At 41.1% G+C, this 17,615-nt stretch overlaps 39 non-coding genes and 38 pseudogenes across 39 annotated transcripts; all 77 read right to left on the reverse strand.

Annotated features, from left to right (window-relative positions):
- Positions 1-59: 59 nt before the first annotated feature.
- Positions 60-178, reverse strand: LOC143455630 (5S ribosomal RNA; annotated as a pseudogene).
- A 110-nt stretch (positions 179-288) lies between these two features.
- LOC143454658 (5S ribosomal RNA) lies at positions 289-407 on the reverse strand. Its single transcript, XR_013116269.1, has one exon. It is a non-coding gene; the product is annotated as a 5S ribosomal RNA (ribosomal RNA).
- A 110-nt stretch (positions 408-517) lies between these two features.
- Positions 518-636, reverse strand: LOC143454915 (5S ribosomal RNA). Its single transcript, XR_013116518.1, has one exon. It is a non-coding gene; the product is annotated as a 5S ribosomal RNA (ribosomal RNA).
- A 110-nt stretch (positions 637-746) lies between these two features.
- On the reverse strand, positions 747-865 carry LOC143453632 (5S ribosomal RNA). Its single transcript, XR_013115293.1, has one exon. It is a non-coding gene; the product is annotated as a 5S ribosomal RNA (ribosomal RNA).
- A 110-nt stretch (positions 866-975) lies between these two features.
- On the reverse strand, positions 976-1,094 carry LOC143456107 (5S ribosomal RNA; annotated as a pseudogene).
- A 110-nt stretch (positions 1,095-1,204) lies between these two features.
- LOC143454841 (5S ribosomal RNA) lies at positions 1,205-1,323 on the reverse strand. Its single transcript, XR_013116446.1, has one exon. It is a non-coding gene; the product is annotated as a 5S ribosomal RNA (ribosomal RNA).
- A 110-nt stretch (positions 1,324-1,433) lies between these two features.
- On the reverse strand, positions 1,434-1,552 carry LOC143455750 (5S ribosomal RNA; annotated as a pseudogene).
- A 110-nt stretch (positions 1,553-1,662) lies between these two features.
- LOC143454783 (5S ribosomal RNA) lies at positions 1,663-1,781 on the reverse strand. Its single transcript, XR_013116391.1, has one exon. It is a non-coding gene; the product is annotated as a 5S ribosomal RNA (ribosomal RNA).
- A 110-nt stretch (positions 1,782-1,891) lies between these two features.
- On the reverse strand, positions 1,892-2,010 carry LOC143455484 (5S ribosomal RNA; annotated as a pseudogene).
- Positions 2,011-2,120: 110 nt separating this feature from the next.
- LOC143456108 (5S ribosomal RNA) lies at positions 2,121-2,239 on the reverse strand (annotated as a pseudogene).
- A 110-nt stretch (positions 2,240-2,349) lies between these two features.
- LOC143455007 (5S ribosomal RNA) lies at positions 2,350-2,468 on the reverse strand. The gene has a single exon (XR_013116606.1). It is a non-coding gene; the product is annotated as a 5S ribosomal RNA (ribosomal RNA).
- Positions 2,469-2,578: 110 nt separating this feature from the next.
- On the reverse strand, positions 2,579-2,694 carry LOC143456051 (5S ribosomal RNA; annotated as a pseudogene).
- Positions 2,695-2,804: 110 nt separating this feature from the next.
- LOC143455631 (5S ribosomal RNA) lies at positions 2,805-2,923 on the reverse strand (annotated as a pseudogene).
- Positions 2,924-3,033: 110 nt separating this feature from the next.
- On the reverse strand, positions 3,034-3,152 carry LOC143454659 (5S ribosomal RNA). Its single transcript, XR_013116270.1, has one exon. It is a non-coding gene; the product is annotated as a 5S ribosomal RNA (ribosomal RNA).
- A 110-nt stretch (positions 3,153-3,262) lies between these two features.
- Positions 3,263-3,381, reverse strand: LOC143454917 (5S ribosomal RNA). Its single transcript, XR_013116519.1, has one exon. It is a non-coding gene; the product is annotated as a 5S ribosomal RNA (ribosomal RNA).
- Positions 3,382-3,491: 110 nt separating this feature from the next.
- LOC143453633 (5S ribosomal RNA) lies at positions 3,492-3,610 on the reverse strand. Its single transcript, XR_013115294.1, has one exon. It is a non-coding gene; the product is annotated as a 5S ribosomal RNA (ribosomal RNA).
- A 110-nt stretch (positions 3,611-3,720) lies between these two features.
- Positions 3,721-3,839, reverse strand: LOC143456109 (5S ribosomal RNA; annotated as a pseudogene).
- A 110-nt stretch (positions 3,840-3,949) lies between these two features.
- On the reverse strand, positions 3,950-4,068 carry LOC143454842 (5S ribosomal RNA). The gene has a single exon (XR_013116447.1). It is a non-coding gene; the product is annotated as a 5S ribosomal RNA (ribosomal RNA).
- A 110-nt stretch (positions 4,069-4,178) lies between these two features.
- On the reverse strand, positions 4,179-4,297 carry LOC143455751 (5S ribosomal RNA; annotated as a pseudogene).
- Positions 4,298-4,407: 110 nt separating this feature from the next.
- LOC143454784 (5S ribosomal RNA) lies at positions 4,408-4,526 on the reverse strand. Its single transcript, XR_013116392.1, has one exon. It is a non-coding gene; the product is annotated as a 5S ribosomal RNA (ribosomal RNA).
- A 110-nt stretch (positions 4,527-4,636) lies between these two features.
- LOC143455486 (5S ribosomal RNA) lies at positions 4,637-4,755 on the reverse strand (annotated as a pseudogene).
- Positions 4,756-4,865: 110 nt separating this feature from the next.
- LOC143456734 (5S ribosomal RNA) lies at positions 4,866-4,984 on the reverse strand (annotated as a pseudogene).
- Positions 4,985-5,094: 110 nt separating this feature from the next.
- LOC143454797 (5S ribosomal RNA) lies at positions 5,095-5,213 on the reverse strand. Its single transcript, XR_013116404.1, has one exon. It is a non-coding gene; the product is annotated as a 5S ribosomal RNA (ribosomal RNA).
- Positions 5,214-5,323: 110 nt separating this feature from the next.
- On the reverse strand, positions 5,324-5,442 carry LOC143454661 (5S ribosomal RNA). Its single transcript, XR_013116272.1, has one exon. It is a non-coding gene; the product is annotated as a 5S ribosomal RNA (ribosomal RNA).
- A 110-nt stretch (positions 5,443-5,552) lies between these two features.
- LOC143453672 (5S ribosomal RNA) lies at positions 5,553-5,671 on the reverse strand. Its single transcript, XR_013115331.1, has one exon. It is a non-coding gene; the product is annotated as a 5S ribosomal RNA (ribosomal RNA).
- A 110-nt stretch (positions 5,672-5,781) lies between these two features.
- Positions 5,782-5,900, reverse strand: LOC143454161 (5S ribosomal RNA). The gene has a single exon (XR_013115798.1). It is a non-coding gene; the product is annotated as a 5S ribosomal RNA (ribosomal RNA).
- A 110-nt stretch (positions 5,901-6,010) lies between these two features.
- Positions 6,011-6,129, reverse strand: LOC143454738 (5S ribosomal RNA). The gene has a single exon (XR_013116348.1). It is a non-coding gene; the product is annotated as a 5S ribosomal RNA (ribosomal RNA).
- Positions 6,130-6,239: 110 nt separating this feature from the next.
- Positions 6,240-6,358, reverse strand: LOC143454963 (5S ribosomal RNA). The gene has a single exon (XR_013116564.1). It is a non-coding gene; the product is annotated as a 5S ribosomal RNA (ribosomal RNA).
- A 110-nt stretch (positions 6,359-6,468) lies between these two features.
- On the reverse strand, positions 6,469-6,587 carry LOC143455538 (5S ribosomal RNA; annotated as a pseudogene).
- Positions 6,588-6,697: 110 nt separating this feature from the next.
- LOC143455327 (5S ribosomal RNA) lies at positions 6,698-6,816 on the reverse strand. The gene has a single exon (XR_013116909.1). It is a non-coding gene; the product is annotated as a 5S ribosomal RNA (ribosomal RNA).
- A 110-nt stretch (positions 6,817-6,926) lies between these two features.
- LOC143454366 (5S ribosomal RNA) lies at positions 6,927-7,045 on the reverse strand. Its single transcript, XR_013115993.1, has one exon. It is a non-coding gene; the product is annotated as a 5S ribosomal RNA (ribosomal RNA).
- A 110-nt stretch (positions 7,046-7,155) lies between these two features.
- LOC143456942 (5S ribosomal RNA) lies at positions 7,156-7,274 on the reverse strand (annotated as a pseudogene).
- Positions 7,275-7,384: 110 nt separating this feature from the next.
- On the reverse strand, positions 7,385-7,503 carry LOC143456110 (5S ribosomal RNA; annotated as a pseudogene).
- Positions 7,504-7,613: 110 nt separating this feature from the next.
- LOC143455008 (5S ribosomal RNA) lies at positions 7,614-7,732 on the reverse strand. Its single transcript, XR_013116607.1, has one exon. It is a non-coding gene; the product is annotated as a 5S ribosomal RNA (ribosomal RNA).
- A 110-nt stretch (positions 7,733-7,842) lies between these two features.
- On the reverse strand, positions 7,843-7,958 carry LOC143456052 (5S ribosomal RNA; annotated as a pseudogene).
- A 110-nt stretch (positions 7,959-8,068) lies between these two features.
- Positions 8,069-8,187, reverse strand: LOC143455632 (5S ribosomal RNA; annotated as a pseudogene).
- Positions 8,188-8,297: 110 nt separating this feature from the next.
- On the reverse strand, positions 8,298-8,416 carry LOC143454662 (5S ribosomal RNA). The gene has a single exon (XR_013116273.1). It is a non-coding gene; the product is annotated as a 5S ribosomal RNA (ribosomal RNA).
- A 110-nt stretch (positions 8,417-8,526) lies between these two features.
- LOC143454918 (5S ribosomal RNA) lies at positions 8,527-8,645 on the reverse strand. The gene has a single exon (XR_013116520.1). It is a non-coding gene; the product is annotated as a 5S ribosomal RNA (ribosomal RNA).
- A 110-nt stretch (positions 8,646-8,755) lies between these two features.
- On the reverse strand, positions 8,756-8,874 carry LOC143454362 (5S ribosomal RNA). The gene has a single exon (XR_013115989.1). It is a non-coding gene; the product is annotated as a 5S ribosomal RNA (ribosomal RNA).
- A 110-nt stretch (positions 8,875-8,984) lies between these two features.
- On the reverse strand, positions 8,985-9,103 carry LOC143456111 (5S ribosomal RNA; annotated as a pseudogene).
- Positions 9,104-9,213: 110 nt separating this feature from the next.
- LOC143454843 (5S ribosomal RNA) lies at positions 9,214-9,332 on the reverse strand. Its single transcript, XR_013116448.1, has one exon. It is a non-coding gene; the product is annotated as a 5S ribosomal RNA (ribosomal RNA).
- Positions 9,333-9,442: 110 nt separating this feature from the next.
- LOC143455752 (5S ribosomal RNA) lies at positions 9,443-9,561 on the reverse strand (annotated as a pseudogene).
- A 110-nt stretch (positions 9,562-9,671) lies between these two features.
- LOC143454785 (5S ribosomal RNA) lies at positions 9,672-9,790 on the reverse strand. Its single transcript, XR_013116393.1, has one exon. It is a non-coding gene; the product is annotated as a 5S ribosomal RNA (ribosomal RNA).
- A 110-nt stretch (positions 9,791-9,900) lies between these two features.
- LOC143455487 (5S ribosomal RNA) lies at positions 9,901-10,019 on the reverse strand (annotated as a pseudogene).
- A 110-nt stretch (positions 10,020-10,129) lies between these two features.
- LOC143455417 (5S ribosomal RNA) lies at positions 10,130-10,248 on the reverse strand (annotated as a pseudogene).
- Positions 10,249-10,358: 110 nt separating this feature from the next.
- LOC143454798 (5S ribosomal RNA) lies at positions 10,359-10,477 on the reverse strand. The gene has a single exon (XR_013116405.1). It is a non-coding gene; the product is annotated as a 5S ribosomal RNA (ribosomal RNA).
- A 110-nt stretch (positions 10,478-10,587) lies between these two features.
- Positions 10,588-10,706, reverse strand: LOC143454663 (5S ribosomal RNA). Its single transcript, XR_013116274.1, has one exon. It is a non-coding gene; the product is annotated as a 5S ribosomal RNA (ribosomal RNA).
- A 110-nt stretch (positions 10,707-10,816) lies between these two features.
- Positions 10,817-10,935, reverse strand: LOC143453675 (5S ribosomal RNA). The gene has a single exon (XR_013115333.1). It is a non-coding gene; the product is annotated as a 5S ribosomal RNA (ribosomal RNA).
- A 110-nt stretch (positions 10,936-11,045) lies between these two features.
- Positions 11,046-11,164, reverse strand: LOC143454163 (5S ribosomal RNA). Its single transcript, XR_013115799.1, has one exon. It is a non-coding gene; the product is annotated as a 5S ribosomal RNA (ribosomal RNA).
- Positions 11,165-11,274: 110 nt separating this feature from the next.
- Positions 11,275-11,393, reverse strand: LOC143454457 (5S ribosomal RNA). Its single transcript, XR_013116079.1, has one exon. It is a non-coding gene; the product is annotated as a 5S ribosomal RNA (ribosomal RNA).
- Positions 11,394-11,503: 110 nt separating this feature from the next.
- Positions 11,504-11,622, reverse strand: LOC143455539 (5S ribosomal RNA; annotated as a pseudogene).
- A 110-nt stretch (positions 11,623-11,732) lies between these two features.
- Positions 11,733-11,851, reverse strand: LOC143454368 (5S ribosomal RNA). The gene has a single exon (XR_013115995.1). It is a non-coding gene; the product is annotated as a 5S ribosomal RNA (ribosomal RNA).
- A 110-nt stretch (positions 11,852-11,961) lies between these two features.
- LOC143456943 (5S ribosomal RNA) lies at positions 11,962-12,080 on the reverse strand (annotated as a pseudogene).
- A 110-nt stretch (positions 12,081-12,190) lies between these two features.
- On the reverse strand, positions 12,191-12,309 carry LOC143455414 (5S ribosomal RNA; annotated as a pseudogene).
- A 110-nt stretch (positions 12,310-12,419) lies between these two features.
- Positions 12,420-12,538, reverse strand: LOC143456215 (5S ribosomal RNA; annotated as a pseudogene).
- A 110-nt stretch (positions 12,539-12,648) lies between these two features.
- LOC143456167 (5S ribosomal RNA) lies at positions 12,649-12,767 on the reverse strand (annotated as a pseudogene).
- A 110-nt stretch (positions 12,768-12,877) lies between these two features.
- On the reverse strand, positions 12,878-12,996 carry LOC143455766 (5S ribosomal RNA). The gene has a single exon (XR_013116988.1). It is a non-coding gene; the product is annotated as a 5S ribosomal RNA (ribosomal RNA).
- A 110-nt stretch (positions 12,997-13,106) lies between these two features.
- Positions 13,107-13,225, reverse strand: LOC143455553 (5S ribosomal RNA; annotated as a pseudogene).
- A 110-nt stretch (positions 13,226-13,335) lies between these two features.
- Positions 13,336-13,454, reverse strand: LOC143454458 (5S ribosomal RNA). The gene has a single exon (XR_013116080.1). It is a non-coding gene; the product is annotated as a 5S ribosomal RNA (ribosomal RNA).
- Positions 13,455-13,564: 110 nt separating this feature from the next.
- On the reverse strand, positions 13,565-13,683 carry LOC143455842 (5S ribosomal RNA; annotated as a pseudogene).
- A 110-nt stretch (positions 13,684-13,793) lies between these two features.
- On the reverse strand, positions 13,794-13,912 carry LOC143455753 (5S ribosomal RNA; annotated as a pseudogene).
- Positions 13,913-14,022: 110 nt separating this feature from the next.
- On the reverse strand, positions 14,023-14,141 carry LOC143456231 (5S ribosomal RNA; annotated as a pseudogene).
- Positions 14,142-14,251: 110 nt separating this feature from the next.
- On the reverse strand, positions 14,252-14,370 carry LOC143454803 (5S ribosomal RNA). The gene has a single exon (XR_013116410.1). It is a non-coding gene; the product is annotated as a 5S ribosomal RNA (ribosomal RNA).
- A 110-nt stretch (positions 14,371-14,480) lies between these two features.
- On the reverse strand, positions 14,481-14,599 carry LOC143456308 (5S ribosomal RNA; annotated as a pseudogene).
- Positions 14,600-14,709: 110 nt separating this feature from the next.
- On the reverse strand, positions 14,710-14,828 carry LOC143454844 (5S ribosomal RNA). Its single transcript, XR_013116449.1, has one exon. It is a non-coding gene; the product is annotated as a 5S ribosomal RNA (ribosomal RNA).
- Positions 14,829-14,938: 110 nt separating this feature from the next.
- Positions 14,939-15,057, reverse strand: LOC143455758 (5S ribosomal RNA; annotated as a pseudogene).
- Positions 15,058-15,167: 110 nt separating this feature from the next.
- Positions 15,168-15,286, reverse strand: LOC143455923 (5S ribosomal RNA; annotated as a pseudogene).
- Positions 15,287-15,396: 110 nt separating this feature from the next.
- On the reverse strand, positions 15,397-15,515 carry LOC143455777 (5S ribosomal RNA). Its single transcript, XR_013116989.1, has one exon. It is a non-coding gene; the product is annotated as a 5S ribosomal RNA (ribosomal RNA).
- Positions 15,516-15,625: 110 nt separating this feature from the next.
- On the reverse strand, positions 15,626-15,744 carry LOC143455554 (5S ribosomal RNA; annotated as a pseudogene).
- A 110-nt stretch (positions 15,745-15,854) lies between these two features.
- On the reverse strand, positions 15,855-15,973 carry LOC143454459 (5S ribosomal RNA). Its single transcript, XR_013116081.1, has one exon. It is a non-coding gene; the product is annotated as a 5S ribosomal RNA (ribosomal RNA).
- Positions 15,974-16,083: 110 nt separating this feature from the next.
- On the reverse strand, positions 16,084-16,202 carry LOC143455844 (5S ribosomal RNA; annotated as a pseudogene).
- Positions 16,203-16,312: 110 nt separating this feature from the next.
- LOC143455755 (5S ribosomal RNA) lies at positions 16,313-16,431 on the reverse strand (annotated as a pseudogene).
- Positions 16,432-16,541: 110 nt separating this feature from the next.
- LOC143456232 (5S ribosomal RNA) lies at positions 16,542-16,660 on the reverse strand (annotated as a pseudogene).
- Positions 16,661-16,770: 110 nt separating this feature from the next.
- LOC143454804 (5S ribosomal RNA) lies at positions 16,771-16,889 on the reverse strand. Its single transcript, XR_013116411.1, has one exon. It is a non-coding gene; the product is annotated as a 5S ribosomal RNA (ribosomal RNA).
- A 110-nt stretch (positions 16,890-16,999) lies between these two features.
- Positions 17,000-17,118, reverse strand: LOC143456310 (5S ribosomal RNA; annotated as a pseudogene).
- Positions 17,119-17,228: 110 nt separating this feature from the next.
- Positions 17,229-17,347, reverse strand: LOC143454846 (5S ribosomal RNA). Its single transcript, XR_013116451.1, has one exon. It is a non-coding gene; the product is annotated as a 5S ribosomal RNA (ribosomal RNA).
- A 110-nt stretch (positions 17,348-17,457) lies between these two features.
- Positions 17,458-17,576, reverse strand: LOC143455759 (5S ribosomal RNA; annotated as a pseudogene).
- Positions 17,577-17,615: the final 39 nt, after the last annotated feature.

Raw genomic sequence — 17,615 nt, forward strand, 5'->3', positions numbered from 1 at the left:
AAATTCAAAAACGCAAACAGTTGCTATAAATTTCATTCAAATATACAGCATGACTAAAATGCTTACAACACCCGGTATTCCCAGGCGGTCACCCATCCAAGTACTAACCGGGACCGAATTTGCTTAACTTCCGAGATCGAACTAGATCGGGTCTACTCAAACTGGTATGGTCGTAGGCGGTTTCAAAAGAAAGAAAATGGCCTTTTCAATTATAATTCGATTGCATAGGAAATTCAAAAACACAAACAGTTGCTATAAATTTGATTCAAATATACAGCATGACTAAAATGCTTACATTACCCGGTATTCCCAGGCGGTCACCCATCCAAGTACTAACCGGGCCCGAGGTTGCTTAACTTCCGAGATCGAACGAGATCGGGTCTACTCAACCTGGTATGGTCGTAGGCGATTTCAAAAGAAAGAAAATGGCGTTTTCAATTATAATTCGATTGCATAGGAAATTCAAAAACGCAAACAGTTGCTATAACTTTCATTGAAATATACAGCATGACTAAAATGCTTACAACACCCAGTATTCCCAGGCAGTCAACCATCCAAGTACTAACCTGGCCCGAGGTTGCTTAACTTCCGAGATCGAACGAGATCGGGTCTACTCAACCTGGTATGGTCGTAGGCGATTTCAAAAGAAAGAAAATGGCCTTTTCAATTATAATTCGATTGCATAGGAAATTCAAAATGGCAAACAATTGCTATAAATTTCATTGAAATATACAGCATGACTAAAATGCTTAAAACACCCGGTATTCCCAGGCGGTCACCCATCCAAGTACTAACCGGGCCCGAGGTTGCTTAACTTCCGAGATCGAACGAGATCGGGTCTACTCAACCTGGTATGGTCTTAGGCGGTTTCAAAAGAAAGAAAATGGCCTTTTCAATTATAATTCGATTGCATAGGAAATTGAAAAACGCAAACAGTTGCTATAAATTTAATTTAAATATACAGCATGACTAAAATGCTTACAACACCCGGTATTCCCAGGCGGTCACCCATCCAAGTACTAACCGGGCCCGAGGTTGCTTAACTTCCGAGAGCGAACGAGATCCGGTCTACTCAACCTGGTATGGTCTTAGGCGGTTTCAAAAGAAAGAAAATGGCCTTTTCAATTATAATTCGATTGCATAGGAAATTCAAAAACGCAAACAGTTGCTATAAATTTAATTTAAATATACAGCATGACTAAAATGCTTACAACACCCGGTATTCCCAGGCGGTCACCCATCCAAGTACAAACCGGGCCCGAGGTTGCTTAACTTCCGAGATCGAACGAGATCCGGTCTACTCAACCTGGTATGGTCGTAGGCGGTTTCAAAAGAAAGAAAATGGCCTTTTCAATTAAAATTCGATTGCATAGGAAATTCAAAAACGCAAACAGTTGCTATAAATTTCATTCAAATATACAGCATGACTAAAATGCTTACAACACACGGTATTCCCAGGCGGTCACCCATCCAAGTACTAACCGGGACCGAGGTTGCTTAACTTCCGAAATCGAACGAGATCGGGTCTACTCAACCTGGTATGGTCGTAGGCGATTTCAAAAGAAAGAAAATGGCCTTTTCAATTATAATTCGATTGCATAGGAAATTCAAAAACGCAAACAATTGCTATAAATTTCATTGAAGTATACAGCATGACTAAAATGCTTACAACACCCAGTATTCCCAGGCGGTCACCCATCCAAGTACTAACCGGGCCCGAGGTTGCTTAACTTCCGAGATCGAACGAGATCGGTTCTACTCAACCTGGTATGGTCGTAGGCGATTTCAAAAGAAAGAAAATGGCCTTTTCAATTATAATTCGATTGCATAGGAAATTCAAAATGGCAAACAATTGCTATAAATTTCATTGAAATATACAGCATGACTAAAATGCTTACAACACCCGTTATTCCCAGGCGGTCACCCATCCAAGTACTAACCGGGCCCGAGGTTGCTTAACTTCCGAGATCGAACGAGATCGGGTCTACTCAACCTGGTATGGACTTAGGCGGTTTCAAAAGAAAGAAAATGGCCTTTTCAATTATAATTCGATTGCATAGGAATTTCAAAAACGCAAACAGTTGCTATAAATTTAATTTAAATATACAGCATGACTAAAATGCTTACAACACCCGGTATTCCCAGGCGGTCACCCATCCAAGTACTAACCGGGCCCGAGGTTGCTTAACTTCCGAGAGCGAACGAGATCCGGTCTACTCAACCTGGTATGGTCTTAGGCGGTTTCAAAAGAAAGAAAATGGCCTTTTCAATTATAATTCGATTGCATAGGAAATTCAAAAACGCAAACAGTTGCTATAAATTTAATTTAAATATACAGCATGACTAAAATGCTTACAACACCCGGTATTCCCAGGCGGTCACCCATCCAAGTACAAACCGGGCCCGAGGTTGCTTAACTTCCGAGATCAAACGAGATCCGGTCTACTCAACCTGGTATGGTCGTAGGCGGTTTCAAAAGAAAGAAAATGGCCTTTTCAATTATAATTCGATTGCATAGGAAATTCAAAAACGCAAACAATTGCTATAAATTTCATTGAAGTATACAGCATGACTAAAATGCTTACAACCAGTATTCCCAGGCGGTCACCCATCCAAGTACTAACCGGGCCCGAGGTTGCTTAACTTCCGAGATCGAACGAGATCGGGTCTACTCAACCTGGTATGGTCGTAGGCGGTTTCAAAAGAAAGAAAATGGCCTTTTCAATTAAAATTCGATTGCATAGGAAATTCAAAAACGCAAACAGTTGCTATAAATTTCATTCAAATATACAGCATGACTAAAATGCTTACAACACCCGGTATTCCCAGGCGGTCACCCATCCAAGTACTAACCGGGACCGAATTTGCTTAACTTCCGAGATCGAACTAGATCGGGTCTACTCAAACTGGTATGGTCGTAGGCGGTTTCAAAAGAAAGAAAATGGCCTTTTCAATTATAATTCGATTGCATAGGAAATTCAAAAACACAAACAGTTGCTATAAATTTGATTCAAATATACAGCATGACTAAAATGCTTACATTACCCGGTATTCCCAGGCGGTCACCCATCCAAGTACTAACCGGGCCCGAGGTTGCTTAACTTCCGAGATCGAACGAGATCGGGTCTACTCAACCTGGTATGGTCGTAGGCGATTTCAAAAGAAAGAAAATGGCGTTTTCAATTATAATTCGATTGCATAGGAAATTCAAAAACGCAAACAGTTGCTATAACTTTCATTGAAATATACAGCATGACTAAAATGCTTACAACACCCAGTATTCCCAGGCAGTCAACCATCCAAGTACTAACCTGGCCCGAGGTTGCTTAACTTCCGAGATCGAACGAGATCGGGTCTACTCAACCTGGTATGGTCGTAGGCGATTTCAAAAGAAAGAAAATGGCCTTTTCAATTATAATTCGATTGCATAGGAAATTCAAAATGGCAAACAATTGCTATAAATTTCATTGAAATATACAGCATGACTAAAATGCTTAAAACACCCGGTATTCCCAGGCGGTCACCCATCCAAGTACTAACCGGGCCCGAGGTTGCTTAACTTCCGAGATCGAACGAGATCGGGTCTACTCAACCTGGTATGGTCTTAGGCGGTTTCAAAAGAAAGAAAATGGCCTTTTCAATTATAATTCGATTGCATAGGAAATTGAAAAACGCAAACAGTTGCTATAAATTTAATTTAAATATACAGCATGACTAAAATGCTTACAACACCCGGTATTCCCAGGCGGTCACCCATCCAAGTACTAACCGGGCCCGAGGTTGCTTAACTTCCGAGAGCGAACGAGATCCGGTCTACTCAACCTGGTATGGTCTTAGGCGGTTTCAAAAGAAAGAAAATGGCCTTTTCAATTATAATTCGATTGCATAGGAAATTCAAAAACGCAAACAGTTGCTATAAATTTAATTTAAATATACAGCATGACTAAAATGCTTACAACACCCGGTATTCCCAGGCGGTCACCCATCCAAGTACAAACCGGGCCCGAGGTTGCTTAACTTCCGAGATCGAACGAGATCCGGTCTACTCAACCTGGTATGGTCGTAGGCGGTTTCAAAAGAAAGAAAATGGCCTTTTCAATTAAAATTCGATTGCATAGGAAATTCAAAAACGCAAACAGTTGCTATAAATTTCATTCAAATATACAGCATGACTAAAATGCTTACAACACACGGTATTCCCAGGCGGTCACCCATCCAAGTACTAACCGGGACCGAGGTTGCTTAACTTCCGAAATCGAACGAGATCGGGTCTACTCAACCTGGTATGGTCGTAGGCGATTTCAAAAGAAAGAAAATGGCCTTTTCAATTATAATTCGATTGCATAGGAAATTCAAAAACGCAAACAATTGCTATAAATTTCATTGAAGTATACAGCATGACTAAAATGCTTACAACACCCAGTATTCCCAGGCGGTCACCCATCCAAGTACTAACCGGGCCCGAGGTTGCTTAACTTCCGAGATCGAACGAGATCGGTTCTACTCAACCTGGTATGGTCGTAGGCGATTTCAAAAGAAAGAAAATGGCCTTTTCAATTATAATTCGATTGCATAGGAAATTCAAAATGGCAAACAATTGCTATAAATTTCATTGAAATATACAGCATGACTAAAATGCTTACAACACCCGTTATTCCCAGGCGGTCACCCATCCAAGTACTAACCGGGCCCGAGGTTGCTTAACTTCCGAGATCGAACGAGATCGGGTCTACTCAACCTGGTATGGACTTAGGCGGTTTCAAAAGAAAGAAAATGGCCTTTTCAATTATAATTCGATTGCATAGGAAATTCAAAAACGCAAACAGTTGCTATAAATTTAATTTAAATATACAGCATGACTAAAATGCTTACAACACCCAGTATTCCCAGGCGGTCACCCATCCAAGTACAAACCGGGCTTGAGGTTGCTTAACTTCCGAGATCGAACGAGATCCGGTCTACTCAACCTGGTATGGTCGTAGGCGGTTTTAAAAGAAAGAAAATGGCCTTTTCAATTAAAATTCGATTGCATAGGAAATTCAAAAACGCAAACAGTTGCTATAAATTTCATTCAAATATACAGCATGACTAAAATGCTTACAACACCCGGTATTCCCAGGCGGTCACCCATCCAAGTACTAACCGGGACCGAGGTTGCTTAACTTCCGAGATCGAACGAGATCGGGTCTACTCAAACTGGTATGGTCGTAGGCGGTTTCAAAAGAAAGAAAATGGCCTTTTCAATTATAATTCGATTGCATAGGAAATTCAAAAACGCAAACAGTTGCTATAAATTTCATTCAAATATACAGCATGACTAAAATGCTTACATTACCCGGTATTCCCAGGCGGTCACCCATCCAAGTACTAACCGGGCCCGAGGTTGCTTAACTTCCGAGATCGAACGAGATCGGGTCTACTCAACCTGGTATGGTCGTAGGCGATTTCAAAAGAAAGAAAATGGCCTTTTCAATTATAATTCGATTGCATAGGAAATTCAAAAACGCAAACAGTTGCTATAACTTTCATTGAAATATACAGCATGACTAAAATGCTTACAACACCCGGTATTCCCAGGCGGTCACCCATCCAAGTACTAACCGGGCCCGCGGTTGCTTAACTTCCGAGATCGAACGAGATCGGGTCTACTCAACCTGGTATGGTCGTAGGCGATTTCAAAAGAAAGAAAATGGCCTTTTCAATTATAATTCGATTGCATAGGAAATTCAAAAACGCAAACAATTGCTATAAATTTCATTGAAGTATACAGCATGACTAAAATGCTTACAACACCCAGTATTCCCAGGCGGTCACCCATCCAAGTACTAACCGGGCCCGAGGTTGCTTAACTTCCGAGATCGAACGAGATCGGGTCTACTCAACCTGGTATGGCCGTAGGCGATTTCAAAAGAAAGAAAATGGCCTTTTTAATTATAATTCGATTGCATAGGAAATTCAAAATGGCAAACTAATGCTATAAATTTCATTGAAATATACAGCATGACTAAAATGCTTACAACACCCGGTATTCCCAGGCGGTCACCCATCCAAGTACTAACCGGGCCCGAGGTTGCTTAACTTCCGAGGTCGAACGAGATCGGGTCTACTCAACCTGGTATGGTCTTAGGCGGTTTCAAAAGAAAGAAAATGGCCTTTTCAATTATAATTCGATTGCATAGGAAATTCAAAAACGCAAACAGTTGCTAGAAATTTAATTTAAATATACAGCATGATTAAAATGCTTACAACACCCGGTATTCCCAGGCGGTCACCCATCCAAGTACAAACCGGGCCCGAGGTTGCTTAACTTCCGAGATCGAACGAGATCGGGTCTACTCAACCTGGTATGGTCTTAGGCGGTTTCAAAAGAAAGAAAATGGCCTTTTCAATTATAATTCGATTGCATAGGAAATTCAAAAACGCAAACAGTTGCTAGAAATTTAATTTAAATATACAGCATGATTAAAATGCTTACAACACCCGGTATTCCCAGGCGGTCACCCATCCAAGTACAAACCGGGCCCGAGGTTGCTTAACTTCCGAGAGCGAACGAGATCCGGTCTACTCAACCTGGTATGGTCGTAGGCGGTTTCAAAAGAAAGAAAATGGCCTTTTCAATTATAATTCGATTGCATAGGAAATTCAAAAACGCAAACAGTTGCTAAAAATTTCATTCAAATATACAGCATGACTAAAATGCTTACATTACCCGGTATTCCCAGGCGGTCACCCATCCAAGTACTAACCGGGCCCGAGGTTGCTTAACTTCCGAGATCGAACGAGATCGGGTCTACTCAATCTGGTATGGTCGTAGGCGATTTCAAAAGAAAGAAAATGGCCTTTTCAATTATAATTCGATTGCATAGGAAATTCAAAAACGCAAACAGTTGCTATAAATTTCATTGAAATATACAGCATGACTAAAATGCTTACAACACCCGGTATTCCCAGGCGGTCACCCATCCAAGTACTAACCGGGCCCGAGGTTGCTTAACTTCCGAGATCGAACGAGATCGGATCTACTCAACCTGGTATAGTCGTAGGCGATTTCAAAAGAAAGAAAATGGCCTTTTCAATTATAATTCGATTGCATAGGAAATTCAAAAACGCAAACAATTGCTATAAATTTCATTGAAGTATACAGCATGACTAAAATGCTTACAACACCCAGTATTCCCAGGCACTCAACCATCCAAGTACTAACCGGGCCCGAGGTTGCTTAACTTCCGAGATCGAACAAAATCGGGTCTACTCAACCTGGTATGGTCGTAGGCGATTTCAAAAGAAAGAAAATGGCCTTTTCAATTATAATTCGATTGCATAGGAAATTCAAAAACGCAAACAATTGCTATAAATTTCATTGAAATATACAGCATGACTAAAATGCTTACAACACCCGGTATTCCCAGGCGGTCACCCATCCAAGTACTAACCGGGCCCGAGGTTGCTTAACTTCCGAGAGCGAACGAGATCCGGTCTACTCAACCTGGTATGGTCTTAGGCGGTTTCAAAAGAAAGAAAATGGCCTTTTCAATTATAATTCGATTGCATAGGAAATTCAAAAACGCAAACAGTTGCTATAAATTTAATTTAAATATACAGCATGACTAAAATGCTTACAACACCCGGTATTCCCAGGCGGTCACCCATCCAAGTACAAACCGGGCCCGAGGTTGCTTAACTTCCGAGATCAAACGAGATCCGGTCTACTCAACCTGGTATGGTCGTAGGCGGTTTCAAAAGAAAGAAAATGGCCTTTTCAATTATAATTCGATTGCATAGGAAATTCAAAAACGCAAACAGTTGCTAGAAATTTCATTGAAGTATACAGCATGACTAAAATGCTTACAACCAGTATTCCCAGGCGGTCACCCATCCAAGTACTAACCGGGCCCGAGGTTGCTTAACTTCCGAGATCGAACGAGATCGGGTCTACTCAACCTGGTATGGTCGTAGGCGGTTTCAAAAGAAAGAAAATGGCCTTTTCAATTAAAATTCGATTGCATAGGAAATTCAAAAACGCAAACAGTTGCTATAAATTTCATTCAAATATACAGCATGACTAAAATGCTTACAACACCCGGTATTCCCAGGCGGTCACCCATCCAAGTACTAACCGGGACCGAATTTGCTTAACTTCCGAGATCGAACTAGATCGGGTCTACTCAAACTGGTATGGTCGTAGGCGGTTTCAAAAGAAAGAAAATGGCCTTTTCAATTATAATTCGATTGCATAGGAAATTCAAAAACACAAACAGTTGCTATAAATTTGATTCAAATATACAGCATGACTAAAATGCTTACATTACCCGGTATTCCCAGGCGGTCACCCATCCAAGTACTAACCGGGCCCGAGGTTGCTTAACTTCCGAGATCGAACGAGATCGGGTCTACTCAACCTGGTATGGTCGTAGGCGATTTCAAAAGAAAGAAAATGGCCTTTTCAATTATAATTCGATTGCATAGGAAATTCAAAAACGCAAACAGTTGCTATAACTTTCATTGAAATATACAGCATGACTAAAATGCTTACAACACCCAGTATTCCCAGGCAGTCAACCATCCAAGTACTAACCTGGCCCGAGGTTGCTTAACTTCCGAGATCGAACGAGATCGGGTCTACTCAACCTGGTATGGTCGTAGGCGATTTCAAAAGAAAGAAAATGGCCTTTTCAATTATAATTCGATTGCATAGGAAATTCAAAATGGCAAACAATTGCTATAAATTTCATTGAAATATACAGCATGACTAAAATGCTTAAAACACCCGTTATTCCCAGGCGGTCACCCATCCAAGTACTAACCGGGCCCGAGGTTGCTTAACTTCCGAGATCGAACGAGATCGGGTCTACTCAACCTGGTATGGTCTTAGGCGGTTTCAAAAGAAAGAAAATGGCCTTTTCAATTATAATTCGATTGCATAGGAAATTGAAAAACGCAAACAGTTGCTATAAATTTAATTTAAATATACAGCATGACTAAAATGCTTACAACACCCGGTATTCCCAGGCGGTCACCCATCCAAGTACTAACCGGGCCCGAGGTTGCTTAACTTCCGAGAGCGAACGAGATCCGGTCTACTCAACCTGGTATGGTCTTAGGCGGTTTCAAAAGAAAGAAAATGGCCTTTTCAATTATAATTCGATTGCATAGGAAATTCAAAAACGCAAACAGTTGCTATAAATTTAATTTAAATATACAGCATGACTAAAATGCTTACAACACCCGGTATTCCCAGGCGGTCACCCATCCAAGTACAAACCGGGCCCGAGGTTGCTTAACTTCCGAGATCGAACGAGATCCGGTCTACTCAACCTGGTATGGTCGTAGGCGGTTTCAAAAGAAAGAAAATGGCCTTTTCAATTAAAATTCGATTGCATAGGAAATTCAAAAACGCAAACAGTTGCTATAAATTTCATTCAAATATACAGCATGACTAAAATGCTTACAACACACGGTATTCCCAGGCGGTCACCCATCCAAGTACTAACCGGGACCGAGGTTGCTTAACTTCCGAAATCGAACGAGATCGGGTCTACTCAACCTGGTATGGTCGTAGGCGATTTCAAAAGAAAGAAAATGGCCTTTTCAATTATAATTCGATTGCATAGGAAATTCAAAAACGCAAACAATTGCTATAAATTTCATTGAAGTATACAGCATGACTAAAATGCTTACAACACCCAGTATTCCCAGGCGGTCACCCATCCAAGTACTAACCGGGCCCGAGGTTGCTTAACTTCCGAGATCGAACGAGATCGGTTCTACTCAACCTGGTATGGTCGTAGGCGATTTCAAAAGAAAGAAAATGGCCTTTTCAATTATAATTCGATTGCATAGGAAATTCAAAATGGCAAACAATTGCTATAAATTTCATTGAAATATACAGCATGACTAAAATGCTTACAACACCCGTTATTCCCAGGCGGTCACCCATCCAAGTACTAACCGGGCCCGAGGTTGCTTAACTTCCGAGATCGAACGAGATCGGGTCTACTCAACCTGGTATGGACTTAGGCGGTTTCAAAAGAAAGAAAATGGCCTTTTCAATTATAATTCGATTGCATAGGAAATTCAAAAACGCAAACAGTTGCTATAAATTTAATTTAAATATACAGCATGACTAAAATGCTTACAACACCCAGTATTCCCAGGCGGTCACCCATCCAAGTACAAACCGGGCCCGAGGTTGCTTAACTTCCGAGATCGAACGAGATCCGGTCTACTCAACCTGGTATGGTCGTAGGCGGTTTTAAAAGAAAGAAAATGGCCTTTTCAATTAAAATTCGATTGCATAGGAAATTCAAAAACGCAAACAGTTGCTATAAATTTCATTCAAATATACAGCATGACTAAAATGCTTACAACACCCGGTATTCCCAGGCGGTCACCCATCCAAGTACTAACCGGGACCGAGGTTGCTTAACTTCCGAGATCGAACGAGATCGGGTCTACTCAAACTGGTATGGTCGTAGGCGGTTTCAAAAGAAAGAAAATGGCCTTTTCAATTATAATTCGATTGCATAGAAAATTCAAAAACGCAAACAGTTGCTATAAATTTCATTCAAATATACAGCATGACTAAAATGCTTACATTACCCGGTATTCCCAGGCGGTCACCCATCCAAGTACTAACCGGGCCCGAGGTTGCTTAACTTCCGAGATCGAACGAGATCGGGTCTACTCAACCTGGTATGGTCGTAGGCGATTTCAAAAGAAAGAAAATGGCCTTTTCAATTATAATTCGATTGCATAGGAAATTCAAAAACGCAAACAGTTGCTATAACTTTCATTGAAATATACAGCATGACTAAAATGCTTACAACACCCGGTATTCCCAGGCGGTCACCCATCCAAGTACTAACCGGGCCCGCGGTTGCTTAACTTCCGAGATCGAACGAGATCGGGTCTACTCAACCTGGTATGGTCGTAGGCGATTTCAAAAGAAAGAAAATGGCCTTTTCAATTATAATTCGATTGCATAGGAAATTCAAAAACGCAAACAATTGCTATAAATTTCATTGAATTATACAGCATGACTAAAATGCTTACAACACCCAGTATTCCCAGGCGGTCACCCATCCAAGTACTAACCGGGCCCGAGGTTGCTTAACTTCCGAGATCGAACGAGATCGGGTCTACTCAACCTGGTATGGCCGTAGGCGATTTCAAAAGAAAGAAAATGGCCTTTTTAATTATAATTCGATTGCATAGGAAATTCAAAATGGCAAACTAATGCTATAAATTTCATTGAAATATACAGCATGACTAAAATGCTTACAACACCCGGTATTCCCAGGCGGTCACCCATCCAAGTACTAACCGGGCCCGAGGTTGCTTAACTTCCGAGATCGAACGAGATCGGGTCTACTCAACCTGGTATGGTCTTAGGCGGTTTCAAAAGAAAGAAAATGGCCTTTTCAATTATAATTCGATTGCATAGGAAATTCAAAAACGCAAACAGTTGCTAGAAATTTAATTTAAATATACAGCATGATTAAAATGCTTACAACACCCGGTATTCCCAGGCGGTCACCCATCCAAGTACAAACCGGGCCCGAGGTTGCTTAACTTCCGAGAGCGAACGAGATCCGGTCTACTCAACCTGGTATGGTCGTAGGCGGTTTCAAAAGAAAGAAAATGGCCTTTTCAATTATAATTCGATTGCATAGGAAATTCAAAAACGCAAACAGTTGCTATAAATTTCATTGAATAATACAGCATGACTAAAATGCTTACAACACCCGGTATTCCCAGGCGGTCACCCATCCAAGTACTAACCGGGCCCGAGGTTGCTTAACTTCCGAGATCGAACGAGATCGGATCTACTCAACCTGGTATAGTCGTAGGCGATTTCAAAAGAAAGAAAATGGCCTTTTCAATTATAATTCGATTGCATAGGAAATTCAAAAACGCAAACAATTGCTATAAATTTCATTGAAGTATACAGCATGACTAAAATGCTTACAACACCCAGTATTCCCAGGCACTCAACCATCCAAGTACTAACCGGGCCCGAGGTTGCTTAACTTCCGAGATCGAACAAAATCGGGTCTACTCAACCTGGTATGGTCGTAGGCGATTTCAAAAGAAAGAAAATGGCCTTTTCAATTATAATTCGATTGCATAGGAAATTCAAAAACGCAAACAATTGCTATAAATTTCATTGAAATATACAGCATGACTAAAATGCTTACAACACCCGGTATTCCCAGGCGGTCACCCATCCAAGTACAAACCGGGCCCGAAGTTGCTTAACTTCCGAGATCGAACGAGATCCGGTCTACTCAACCTGGTATGGTCGTAGGCGATTTCAAAAGAAAGAAAATGGCCTTTTCAATTATAATTCGATTGTATAGGAAATTCAAAAACGCAAACAGTTGCTATAAATTTGATTGAAATATACAGCATGACAAAAATGCTTACATTACCCGGTATTCCCAGGCGGTCACCCATCCAAGTACTAACCGGGCCAGAGGTTGCTTAACTTCCGAGATCGAACGAGATCGGATCTACTCAACCTGGTATGGTCGTAGGCGATTTCAAAAGAAAGAAAATGGCCTTTTCAATTATAATTCGATTGCATAGGAAATTCAAAATGGCAAACAATTGCTATAAATTTCATTGAAATATACAGCATGACTAAAATGCTTACAACACCCGGTATTCCCAGGCGGTCACCCATCCAAGTACAAACCGGGCCCGAGGTTGCTTAACTTACGAGATCGAACGAGATCCGGTCTACTCAACCTGGTATGGACGTAGGCGGTTTCAAAAGAAAGAAAATGGCCTTTTCAATTATAATTCGATTGCATAGGAAATTCAAAAACGCAAACAGATGTTATAAATTTCATTCAAATATACAGCATGACTAAAATGCTTACAACACCCGGTATTCCCAGGCGGTCACCCATCCAAGTACTAACCGGGCCCGAGGTTGCTTAACTTCCGAGATCGAACGAGATCGGGTCTACTCAACCTGGTATGGTCGTAGGCGGTTTCAAAAGAAAGAAAATGGCCTTTTCAATTATAATTCGATTGCATAGGAAATTCAAAAACGCAAACAGTTGCTATAAATTTCATTCAAATATACAGCATGACTAAAATGCTTACATTACCCGGTATTCCCAGGCGGTCACCCATCCAAGTACTAACCGTGCCCGAGGTTGCTTAACTTCCGAGATCGAACGAGATCGGGTCTACTCAACCTGGTATGGTCGTAGGCGATTTCAAAAGAAAGAAAATGGCCTTTTCAATTATAATTCGATTGCATAGGAAATTCAAAAACGCAAACAATTGCTATAAATTTCATTGAAATATACAGCATGACTAAAATGCTTACAACACCCGGTATTCCCAGGCGGTCACCCATCCAAGTACTAACCGGGCCCGAGGTTGCTTAACTTCCGAGATCGAACGAGATCGGGTCTACTCAACCTGGTATGGTCTTAGGCGGTTTCAAAAGAAAGAAAATGGCCTTTTCAATTATAATTCGATTGCATAGGAAATTCAAAAACGCAAACAGTTGCTAGAAATTTAATTTAAATATACAGCATGATTAAAATGCTTACAACACCCGGTATTCCCAGGCGGTCACCCATCCAAGTACAAACCGGGCCCGAGGTTGCTTAACTTCCGAGATCGAACGAGATCGGGTCTACTCAACCTGGTATGGTGTTAGGCGGTTTCAAAAGAAAGAAAATGGCCTTTTCAATTATAATTCGATTGCATAGGAAATTCAAAAACGCAAACAGTTGCTAGAAATTTAATTTAAATATACAGCATGATTAAAATGCTTACAACACCCGGTATTCCCAGGCGGTCACCCATCTAAGTACAAACCGGGCCCGAGGTTGCTTAACTTCCGAGAGCGAACGAGATCCGGTCTACTCAACCTGGTATGGTCGTAGGCGGTTTCAAAAGAAAGAAAATGGCCTTTTCAATTATAATTCGATTGCATAGGAAATTCAAAAACGCAAACAGTTGCTAAAAATTTCATTCAAATATACAGCATGACTAAAATGCTTACATTACCCGGTATTCCCAGGCGGTCACCCATCCAAGTACTAACCGGGCACGAGGTTGCTTAACTTCCGAGATCGAACGAGATCGGGTCTACTCAATCTGGTATGGTCGTAGGCGATTTCAAAAGAAAGAAAATGGCCTTTTCAATTATAATTCGATTGCATAGGAAATTCAAAAACACAAACAGTTGCTATAAATTTCATTGAATAATACAGCATGACTAAAATGCTTACAACACCCGGTATTCCCAGGCGGTCACCCATCCAAGTACTAACCGGGCCCGAGGTTGCTTAACTTCCGAGATCGAACGAGATCGGATCTACTAAACCTGGTATAGTCGTAGGCGATTTCAAAAGAAAGAAAATGGCCTTTTCAATTATAATTCGATTGCATAGGAAATTCAAAAACGCAAACAATTGCTATAAAATTCATTGAAGTATACAGCATGACTAAAATGCTTACAACACCCAGTATTCCCAGGCAGTCAACCATCCAAGTACTAACCGGGCCCGAGGTTGCTTAACTTCCGAGATCGAACAAAATCGGGTCTACTCAACCTGGTATGGTCGTAGGCGATTTCAAAAGAAAGAAAATGGCCTTTTCAATTATAATTCGATTGCATAGGAAATTCAAAAACGCAAACAATTGCTATAAATTTCATTGAAATATACAGCATGACTAAAATGCTTACAACACCCGGTATTCCCAGGCGGTCACCCATCCAAGTACAAACCGGGCCCGAGGTTGCTTAACTTCCGAGATCGAACGAGATCCGGTCTACTCAACCTGGTATGGTCGTAGGCGGTTTCAAAAGAAAGAAAATGGTCTTTTCAATTATAATTCGATTGCATAGGAAATTCAAAAACGCAAACAGTTGCTATAAATTTCATTCAAATATACAGCATGACTAAAATGCTTACAACACCCGGTATTCCCAGGCGGTCACCCATCCAAGTACTAACCGGGCCCGATTTTGCTTAACTTCCGAGATCGAACGAGATCGGATCCACTCAACCTGGTATGGTCGTAGGCGATTTCAAAAGAAAGAAAATGGCCTTTTCAATTATAATTCGATTGCATAGGAAATTCAAAAACGCAAACAGTTGCTATAAATTTGATTGAAATATACAGCATGACTAAAATGCTTACATTACCCGGTATTCCCAGGCGGTCACCCATCCAAGTACTAACCGGGCCCGAGGTTGCTTAACTTACGAGATCGAACGAGATCCGGTCTACTCAACCTGGTATGGACGTAGGCGGTTTCAAAAGAAAGAAAATGGCCTTTTCAATTATAATTCGATTGCATAGGAAATTCAAAAACGCAAACAGATGTTATAAATTTCATTCAAATATACAGCATGACTAAAATGCTTACAACACCCGGTATTCCCAGGCGGTCACCCATCCAAGTACTAACCGGGCCCGAGGTTGCTTAACTTCCGAGATCGAACGAGATCGGGTCTACTCAACCTGGTATGGTCGTAGGCGGTTTCAAAAGAAAGAAAATGGCCTTTTCAATTATAATTCGATTGCATAGGAAATTCAAAAACGCAAACAGTTGCTATAAATTTCATTCAAATATACAGCATGACTAAAATGCTTACATTACCCGGTATTCCCAGGCGGTCACCCATCCAAGTACTAACCGTGCCCGAGGTTGCTTAACTTCCGAGATCGAACGAGATCGGGTCTACTCAACCTGGTATGGTCGTAGGCGATTTCAAAAGAAAGAAAATGGCCTTTTCAATTATAATTCGATTGCATAGGAAATTCAAAAACGCAAACAATTGCTATAAATTTCATTGAAATATACAGCATGACTAAAATGCTTACAACACCCGGTATTCCCAGGCGGTCACCCATCCAAGTACTAACCGGGCCCGAGGTTGCTTAACTTCCGAGATCGAACGAGATCGGGTCTACTCAACCTGGTATGGTCTTAGGCGGTTTCAAAAGAAAGAAAATGGCCTTTTCAATTATAATTCGATTGCATAGGAAATTCAAAAACGCAAACAGTTGCTAGAAATTTAATTTAAATATACAGCATGATTAAAATGCTTACAACACCCGGTATTCCCAGGCGGTCACCCATCCAAGTACAAACCGGGCCCGAGGTTGCTTAACTTCCGAGATCGAACGAGATCGGGTCTACTCAACCTGGTATGGTGTTAGGCGGTTTCAAAAGAAAGAAAATGGCCTTTTCAATTATAATTCGATTGCATAGGAAATTCAAAAACGCAAACAGTTGCTAGAAATTTAATTTAAATATACAGCATGATTAAAATGCTTACAACACCCGGTATTCCCAGGCGGTCACCCATCTAAGTACAAACCGGGCCCGAGGTTGCTTAACTTCCGAGAGCGAACGAGATCCGGTCTACTCAACCTGGTATGGTCGTAGGCGGTTTCAAAAGAAAGAAAATGGCCTTTTCAATTATAATTCGATTGCATAGGAAATTCAAAAACGCAAACAGTTGCTAAAAATTTCATTCAAATATACAGCATGACTAAAATGCTTACATTACCCGGTATTCCCAGGCGGTCACCCATCCAAGTACTAACCGGGCACGAGGTTGCTTAACTTCCGAGATCGAACGAGATCGGGTCTACTCAATCTGGTATGGTCGTAGGCGATTTCAAAAGAAAGAAAATGGCCTTTTCAATTATAATTCGATTGCATAGGAAATTCAAAAACACAAACAGTTGCTATAAATTTCATTGAATAATACAGCATGACTAAAATGCTTACAACACCCGGTATTCCCAGGCGGTCACCCATCCAAGTACTAACCGGGCCCGAGGTTGCTTAACTTCCGAGATCGAACGAGATCGGATCTACTAAACCTGGTATAGTCGTAGGCGATTTCAAAAGAAAGAAAATGGCCTTTTCAATTATAATTCGATTGCATAGGAAATTCAAAAACGCAAACAATTGCTATAAAATTCATTGAAGTATACAGCATGACTAAAATGCTTACAACACCCAGTATTCCCAGGCAGTCAACCATCCAAGTACTAACCGGGCCCGAGGTTGCTTAACTTCCGAGATCGAACAAAATCGGGTCTACTCAACCTGGTATGGTCGTAGGCGATTTCAAAAGAAAGAAAATGGCCTTTTCAATTATAATTCGATTGCATAGGAAATTCAAAAACGCAAACAATTGCTATAAATTTCATTGAAATATACAGCATGACTAAAATGCTTACAACACCCGGTATTCCCAGGCGGTCACCCATCCAAGTACAAACCGGGCCCGAGGTTGCTTAACTTCCGAGATCGAACGAGATCCGGTCTACTCAACCTGGTATGGTCGTAGGCGGTTTCAAAAGAAAGAAAATGGTCTTTTCAATTATAATTCGATTGCATAGGAAATTCAAAAACGCAAACAGTTGCTATAAATTTCATTCAAATATACAGCATGACTAAAATGCTTACAACACCCGGTATTCCCAGGCGGTCACCCATCCAAGTACTAACCGGGCCCGATTTTGCTTAACTTCCGAGATCGAACGAGATCGGATCCACTCAACCTGGTATGGTCGTAGGCGATTTCAAAAGAAAGAAAATGGCCTTTTCAATTATAATT

This window comes from Clavelina lepadiformis, chromosome 4 (assembly GCF_947623445.1).
Source record: "Clavelina lepadiformis chromosome 4, kaClaLepa1.1, whole genome shotgun sequence".
Taxonomy (NCBI): Eukaryota; Metazoa; Chordata; class Ascidiacea; order Aplousobranchia; family Clavelinidae; genus Clavelina; species Clavelina lepadiformis.